Below are 7,555 nucleotides of genomic sequence, written 5' to 3' on the forward strand. Positions count from 1 at the left end.
AGGTCCTCACAAAGGGCTCCAGGGAGTGAGTCACCTCTGATAAACCCAGGCAGGAGGGATTTTGTTTAGAAGGAAGGGTGTGTACACACTGCCCTTCAGCACCAGGCGCGCGTCCTTTGGTGTGGAGGCCAAAGAACATCCTTTGAAAGGTAAAGGAAGTACTGCTAGAAACCAGAGGGAAGACAGAGTAACCTACTGAGGCAACTTACATCTTCTTGAACTTATTTCAAAAGGGCTCTGAGTCAGTCCTACTAGAGGACGATGTCTTAATGCATAATGCAAATCAAATGCATTCTCTAGCTTTGTGACTGAGTAAATCGGTTTACTTTTCTGCTTGATAAACTGCCTCAAAGCCAACTCAGATGATCTATTGAAGTCCCTTTCACTCTAATAAATGCTTATGGAATTCATTAATGCCTCCTCTGTCATGAACTTCAGTTTGAGTCTCGATTCTTACATTTGCTGATTTTCCACCTCTGTAAAATGGAGCCTTGTCACAGGGTTCTTGTGTGGGTCTCCAGCCCGACGCCCAGTTCCTAGAAGGAAGGAGCTGGCCAGACATTAGTCACTGTACCCCCTTTCCCTTTCCTCACCTTCCAGTGGGTGTGGAATGGGCTATTGCGGATGTTTAGAGACTAGTACATTATGATTCTGGAAGAAAACTCCTGGCTTCTTAAGAATGATCTGGAAAGCCACAAGATTTTGTTCCTTAACGGGTGCTGGGCCTGGAGTGCTTCAGCCTCTGACCCACGGCACTTCTGCGTGAAACCCTGTTTCAGATAAATCAGTACTACTTCAAGAACAGACGGTGGGACGGGGGAGCCATGCGAGTGGAGGAATGGGAAACATCAGGGTAGGCTGCCCTGCTCATAGTCCAGCCCTAGAAATAATTACAAAGCCCCATGAAACCACAGTCTAGACTACAAGGGTTCTTAGGAGTGACCTGCTCCAGCCTCCTGGTGTAACATACAAGGGGACGGGTTCACAGAGGGGAGGTGGACCGCCCAGGATCCCCCAGACAGCAGGTGGAGAGCAGAGACAGAGCCCAGTTCCCTGCTATCAGGTGGAGGTCACTTTTGGACCCTGATTCCCCATTGTACGTTCTTCCTGAATCTTAGGGCCCTGCTCATTCTCACCAAGGGTTAACAGGGAACCGAGGTAGAAAGTCCAGTTGGTGGGCGCTAACTTTCTGAGCAGTCGCTCCCTTTGAGCTTATGAGCATTCACGCACACAGACAGACACACCCCCAGCAAAATGCAATATTAGATCAACAGTACAGGATATCTTATCAGTCATGAAAGGTAATTTCTAACTCTTAAGATTCTGTTTGATTAGTTAGTTTGTTTTTAATATTAGCCGAAGATAATCATTTATCTACAGACCTCTTAAGACCCAGCCAGTGTGTCAAAGGTCTCACCAAGTTGCTAATAGATACTGTGAGCAGAAGGAATATTACGGTCACTCGTGACTGCTCATGTGGCAGCCCACACATCTGCACCCCCGCCTCTTTGCAAAGGCCCAAAGAGAGACTATCGCACATGACTGATGAGCAGTGGCAAGTGTAAATCCCCCAGGAATACCCTGCACTAACCAGTGTGCAATTTAACTGTGGAGGAAACAGCATAAGGCAGGGTAGAGTTTCTACGATCCTATCAGAGATAAGGGAAGGACCCACAGGGCAGGGGTTTCCATTCCTGAGAGTGAGAGCAGGACCCTCGGGGTCCTCCCTGCCCTATGATATAAGTAAATGGACAAGTTGTATCTATTGGGTCCTGAAAAATATGAAGTGGCATCCAAGAAAACAACCTCCAGCTCCGGGCAAAAGAAAGGGTGCCCCACCAAAGGACAGCACTGTTCGCCTTGACAGGTGGTGTCCAGGGCAAGGGTGGCAAGAAGATAAGGAACAAGAGGCTGAAGTTCCTGTGGGCCGAGGGCCACCGCTCTCAGGAGAGATGGAGCCACAAGCAGATGGCACGTCTGGCAGAGGCAACTGAGAGCAGAGGGCGAGATTTTATTTTAAAAACTTAAGAGGAATTCTCAAATCTCCTTTCAGGCTCTGCTGAGATATGAGGACCAGGCAGACCTTGGGCAACGTGGAGCAGGGCAGAGGGGCAGTGGGAGTGGACTAAGCTGTAGTCTACAGGGACTCCTAGTAGAATATGTAGTATCCAAGTTAAGAGCACAAGTCCGGAAGTTAAGATACTTGGGTTTGGATCTCAGCTCCTCCACTTAACTAGATGCATAACAGGTATTGGTAAATGTCTAAACCTAAATGTCTCAACTGAAAAAAAACTGAGATAATAATACCCACTTAATATTGTTGATGAAATGACATTAGATACATGAAACATTATCATAGTGTCTGACACATTAGAGTAAGTGCTTGTATTAGTTATCTATTGCTGCATAACAAATAACCCCTAGACTTGGTAACTTAAAACAACAAATATTTATTATCTCATAACTTCTGTGAGTCAGGAATCGGGGCCCATCTTAGCTGGATGTTTTCGCCTCGAGGTCTCTCAAGAGATTGCAGTCGAGCAGTTGGTAAAGAGGTCTCATCCGCAGGCCTGGCCATAGTCTGGAGGAACACATCCAAATTCACTCACATGGTTATTGGCAGGCCCCAGTCCCTCACCACATGCTCCTCTCTATACAGGCCCCACTCATGGCATGGCACAAGGCTTTCTTCAAGGCACAGAATCCAGGAGAGAACACGTGCCCAAGAAGAAAGCCATAGTCTTTTCATAATCTAATCTCAAAAGGGCATCCCTCATTGTTTCTGATATATTGTATCCATCAGAATTGGGTCAATAAATCCAGCCCTCACTCAGGGGGAGGGGTTACACAGAGCGTGAAGCTCGGGAAACAGAGTTCATTGGGGCCGTCTTAGACAATGCCTACCATGGTGTTTAATTCGTATTCCTTATTTTATTATTCCCTTTGAATATCTTATTCCTCAAATTATTCTCCATTAATGCCACTCTAAGTTTCCACTTCTGTGTTTTGCTCCTGCTGTTCCTTCTGCCAGAAATGCCTGCTTCCGAACATCTACATTTTTCAGTCCTACCCATTGTTTAAGGCCAGACTCAAATGCCACCTCCATGAAGCCTTCCCTAATTAACCCTTGTAGGAAGTAGTCATTTCCTTCTCCGAAGTCCAAGGGGGAAAGGATCGATGAGGGAAAGTGACAAACAGAGGACAGCTATTTTGTGCTCAAGAAGACAAAGGCAACAACACTTAGTTGAATAGGAGCAAAATAATGCAAATACCTTCCATTAACTTTTTTCTCAAACGGCAAGTTATTGGTTTTTGGCATCCTGGGGCAATCAGAGCATCAGCTCTCTCATACTATTGCAGAAACTGCTCTCATATTTCTGCTTCTTCTGGGCCTGCTGAGCACCTATCCTTTTGTTGACTCCTAGGGCTAGGCTTCTTGAATAGAGGTGATATGGGTCAAAAAATGAAGGCTTCTCTGTAGCGTAGGCTCCAATAGCTCCAACAGCATGTACAGACGTGGAGCCTTCTGCCCGCCTGGAGGTAAATCATTTGAGAAATAAATCTAACTGTGGTGATGTTCTATGAAATCTCTTGCAGGTTTGAAAAATCCATCTTCCAACAAGATTCTGTTAGGCCTGAAAAGAGCCCTATTCCACACCAAAGTGCAGTTCTCTAATGAGTCCAGGTATCCCGAAAGGATGAACTGCCGTAGAGTTTCCATGGGGATTGTAAGCTGCCACGAAAGAAACAAAGCCAGTGCAGTGCATGTGGCTGATGTGGAGCCATAGATCCAAATGCAACCAATTCAGCCACAGCCTTTCGAAAAGGGACATCAGAGGTCAACTTGGAGAGAAGAGAAGGAAATTTACTAGTGCTATCCAATTGCAGCGTGTCAGCCTGAGCATTTAATGTTACTAGTCTTACTGAATCCTCGGGAAAGCCTGGTAAGTCAGGGGGTATTCACCTCTTTTTATAGATGACGAAACTGTAGTTCGGTAAGGTGAACCGGCCTGCCCCAGATCACACCACCAGGACTGCTTGCTTGACCCAACGCCTGTTTTTGTTCCATGGTCCCCTCTCACAAACAACTGTGGAAGAACAAAGGGAAAAGCAGGGCTATACGACAAGCTAACTAAAGTAACTCCAAAAATAGCTATTACAGACCAAGCCTGAAGTTTATTTAGTTCTCCAAGTTCCCAAATCAAATTCTAGCAAAGCTTCTCTTATTGTTCCTGAGTTGCAAAATAAGCAAGTCTTCTATAGTGACAACTTGGAGTAGAAGGTGGGAAAGGATGCTGAGTACAATTAATAACAAGATCTCCATAGTCCCCTGCCCCCCATTACCACCCAACCTTTATCAAAAAATATGTATTAAAAGTGGCGACACAATCAGAAAGTTAACAGGATGGAAAATCTAAATCTAAATATCAGCTTCCATTCTTATGTAAACCATCTCCCTCTCTTCTTATTCTTTCCATCCGGGCTTTCTGTCTTTTAAGATTGGCTCCCAAAGGAGATGGCTCCTAGGAGGAAGCAGAAGGGTTGAGCCAGGAAAAGATACAGAACCGATTCAAGGCTACAGGATAAGAAGATGAGCCCCAAACTTTTGATGCCAATTCCTTTCTGCTGGCCTCAACTTGATGATGTGGACTGGTTCAAAATGCTGTTGAGTCTTTGGGGCGATGTGGTTACAAAGGGACCAGCAGGTCTAGAAGAGCCCACTCAAGACAATATGGTAGCATTTGTCCTTCGATCTTCAAATATTCACTTAGCACAAACCCTCTGCCAAGCACTGGGTTAATAGGTACAGTAGGATTCAACAGATAGCGACTCAGACCCTGCCCTCAAGGAACCTAGAATTTATAGGAGAAATATAATGTACACACATCACTTAAAAATAAGACAGCATGTTATAAATGTCATTAGAAAAATAAAATCAAATTACTATTCTTTAAAAAGGAAGAAAATTCTGACACATACTATAATGTTCATGAACCTTGAGGACATTATTCTAAGTGAAGAAAGCCAATTACAAAAAGACAAATACTGTATGATTCCAGTTATACGAAGTCCCTAAGTAGTCAAATTCTTCAAGACAGAAAGTAGAATGGTGTTTGGCAGTAAAATGGGGAAGGGGAAATGGGGAGACTTTGTTTAATGGATATAGAGTTTCAATTTTGCGAGATGAAAAAGTTCTGGAGATCGGTTGCACAACAAGGTGAATACACTTAATACTATTGAACTGTACACTTAAAATGTTTAAAATGGTAAAACTTACATTTTTTTTACCATAACTAATTTTTTTTAATTTCAATGAAAAAAAATACTACTGACCTACAGAAGGCAAAGCAATTATATATCTAACTGGAGATACAAAAGAAAGCTTCATGGAGGAGGGGAAATTTGAGCCACGCCTTCTAGAATAGATGGGCTAAAGATGGACAGAAAAGGCCACTTCAGGTGAACAGAGTGGCAAGAGCAAAGGCATATCTTTTTTTAAAAAATCCGGACATTTCTCTCTTCCATTGCATCAACCTTTAACAGAGATATTTCCAGTGATCAAACTGCCGGAGCCGTATTTGTGACCCTCTCCCGTGACATCTCGGGCGGCATGGCTCTCCTGCCTCCTCCCTCCCTTCATCTCTTCGCCTCTCTGTGCACGCCTCTTCCTGCCTCTTGTTCTCACTCTCCCTCTGGTATCTTTTGAAACTTCTAAAATGAAATCCTTGACAAAGGTTTGCTTTCAGCCCAGAAGCAGCCTTTCTTGAGGTCTCGTTAATAACGGCAAACACCCAGAGACTCGCACACCTTTATTAACAGACCCTGTTTTGTTGTTCTTTTTCTCCCTTAGATACCTAAAGCTTAAGAAGAAATTACCTCATCACTCACAACAGGCAAGTCTCTATTGTAAGAACGGTCTTTCTGACAGACATTCCATTTCCAGTTCTGCCTGATTGACAGCAGCTTTCCAGAACGGCACTCTGACAGAGAGGAAAGGGAAGAGCCTGCGATTGGATTGATACTGAATTCGTGGACAGAAATCTAGAGCAGGGTGGGCTCCACGGAGAATTCCTTCACCCACAGCAGGATTAATAAAGTCAGCACTTATGATTCTCCTGGCTAATCATAGAGATGTAAGGCCAGGATCCTCCTGTTTCTGATGAGAATGGTATCCAGGCAAAGGGAAGGTGTCTTGGTCTGCAGAAGAGCCCCACACACGCACCCTCACACACACCCCACCGGCTTCCCCGCATGCCCTGCTGTCAGCAGCTCTGCCTGGTGGAGTCGGAGCGCAGGTGGAAGGCTCCCCGGCTCCCGAGCGGGGCGTGGAGCTCACCCTCTCAGCTTCCCGAAGTGCAGCTTCATCTAGTGGGGATGCACGAGAGCAAACCAGAAGTGAAACCCCCAGCTTCGCTCTGCCCAGTGGGATTCCGAGAGGCTGCCAGGTCCCCAATTCGAAAATCTCCTCGTTTCCAGTTTTGTCTTTTTTGCCTATCCTTAATTTTTCCATTGTTACCTTTGGTTCTGAGTGAGGACTCAGTACCGTTTGTGGGGAACAAATTGTGCCAACTCTTGGACATAATTCAAGCAGCAGCGTCACTGGCCGAGGCCTCGCAGCAAAGTCTGTCGCCATCCTGGGGGTTCGCATTACCCTTCTCTCAGTCCCTTTGGCTCAGGGCAGACAGCGTCAAGTAACCAAATGTGGAAGAGAAGGCCGCAGCTCAGGGCAGAGCCGGGGTCTTTGACGTTTACTTTGCCGAAATTGACCACTTGGGAGTTGAGGGAGCTAAATCCAATTTAGGGACTATGGTCCTTCCTTAGTGTCTATTCCATTCCATTAAAAATCATAATCACGAAATCATGGAACCTCAGCCCTCAGAGGTGGCTTAGGTGCTACCGTGGCCTAGTCGAGCAGAATGCAAGAATCCTGCAGGAGCATCCCAGCTGGCCGCTGTCGGCTCACGTGACCCATTTCCCCAATGGAGAACGCCCTCCTTTTAGAAGTGAAATTAACTATTAGAAAACCTTTCCTTACACTAAATAAAAACTAAATTCTGCTCCTTTAATAGCTTCCACCCACAGATACTAATGCCAGGCATATGTTCCTATAATATGTATGTTGACTGACTGACCGAATAAATGAATAAATTATTAAACGGTAAATTGGTAAGGAGGAGAAAAAGGGAAGGAGAAAAAGTAATCGCAGTGATGAGAGGTGGAGGGAGAGTGGGAAGGGAGGGGAAAGGAACATTTATTTTTTCTAAGAATTTTTTTTCTTTTGGGGGAGGGGGGTGGAGGACACTGGATTGTCCCAGCAAATATTTTCATTTTCTAACATCTCTTAAGCAAACCAACCGACCAACAAAAAGCCCCAACAATCCATTTTATTAGTAAATCAGATTTCACAAATAAATACATTTGAGTAATGAATTGAATTACTTCGATCAGTGTAAAGTTACTAGAGATAACTGTTGCGTGTTTTCCCTAAGTTGCTTTCTCATGACCTACTTCTTTCTCTCTCTTTCTCTCTCTTTCTCTCTCTCTCTCTCACACA

At 44.8% G+C, this 7,555-nt stretch overlaps 1 long non-coding RNA gene across 1 annotated transcript in view; it reads right to left on the reverse strand.

The window, feature by feature from the left end:
• Positions 1 to 2,463: 2,463 nt before the first annotated feature.
• The window catches only part of LOC120595525 (uncharacterized), a 13,539-nt gene continuing 8,447 nt past the window's right edge, over positions 2,464 to 7,555 (reverse strand). The window contains exons 2-3 of the long non-coding RNA XR_005650885.1: positions 3,965 to 4,088; positions 2,464 to 3,843 (exon numbers count right to left, since the gene is read on the reverse strand). This is a non-coding gene — a long non-coding RNA (uncharacterized LOC120595525). The remainder of the gene's footprint in view (positions 3,844 to 3,964; positions 4,089 to 7,555) is intronic.

The sequence above is a fragment of the Pteropus medius genome, unplaced genomic scaffold, assembly GCF_902729225.1.
Source record: "Pteropus medius unplaced genomic scaffold, Ma_sr-lr_union100, whole genome shotgun sequence".
NCBI classification, from domain to species: Eukaryota; Metazoa; Chordata; class Mammalia; order Chiroptera; family Pteropodidae; genus Pteropus; species Pteropus medius.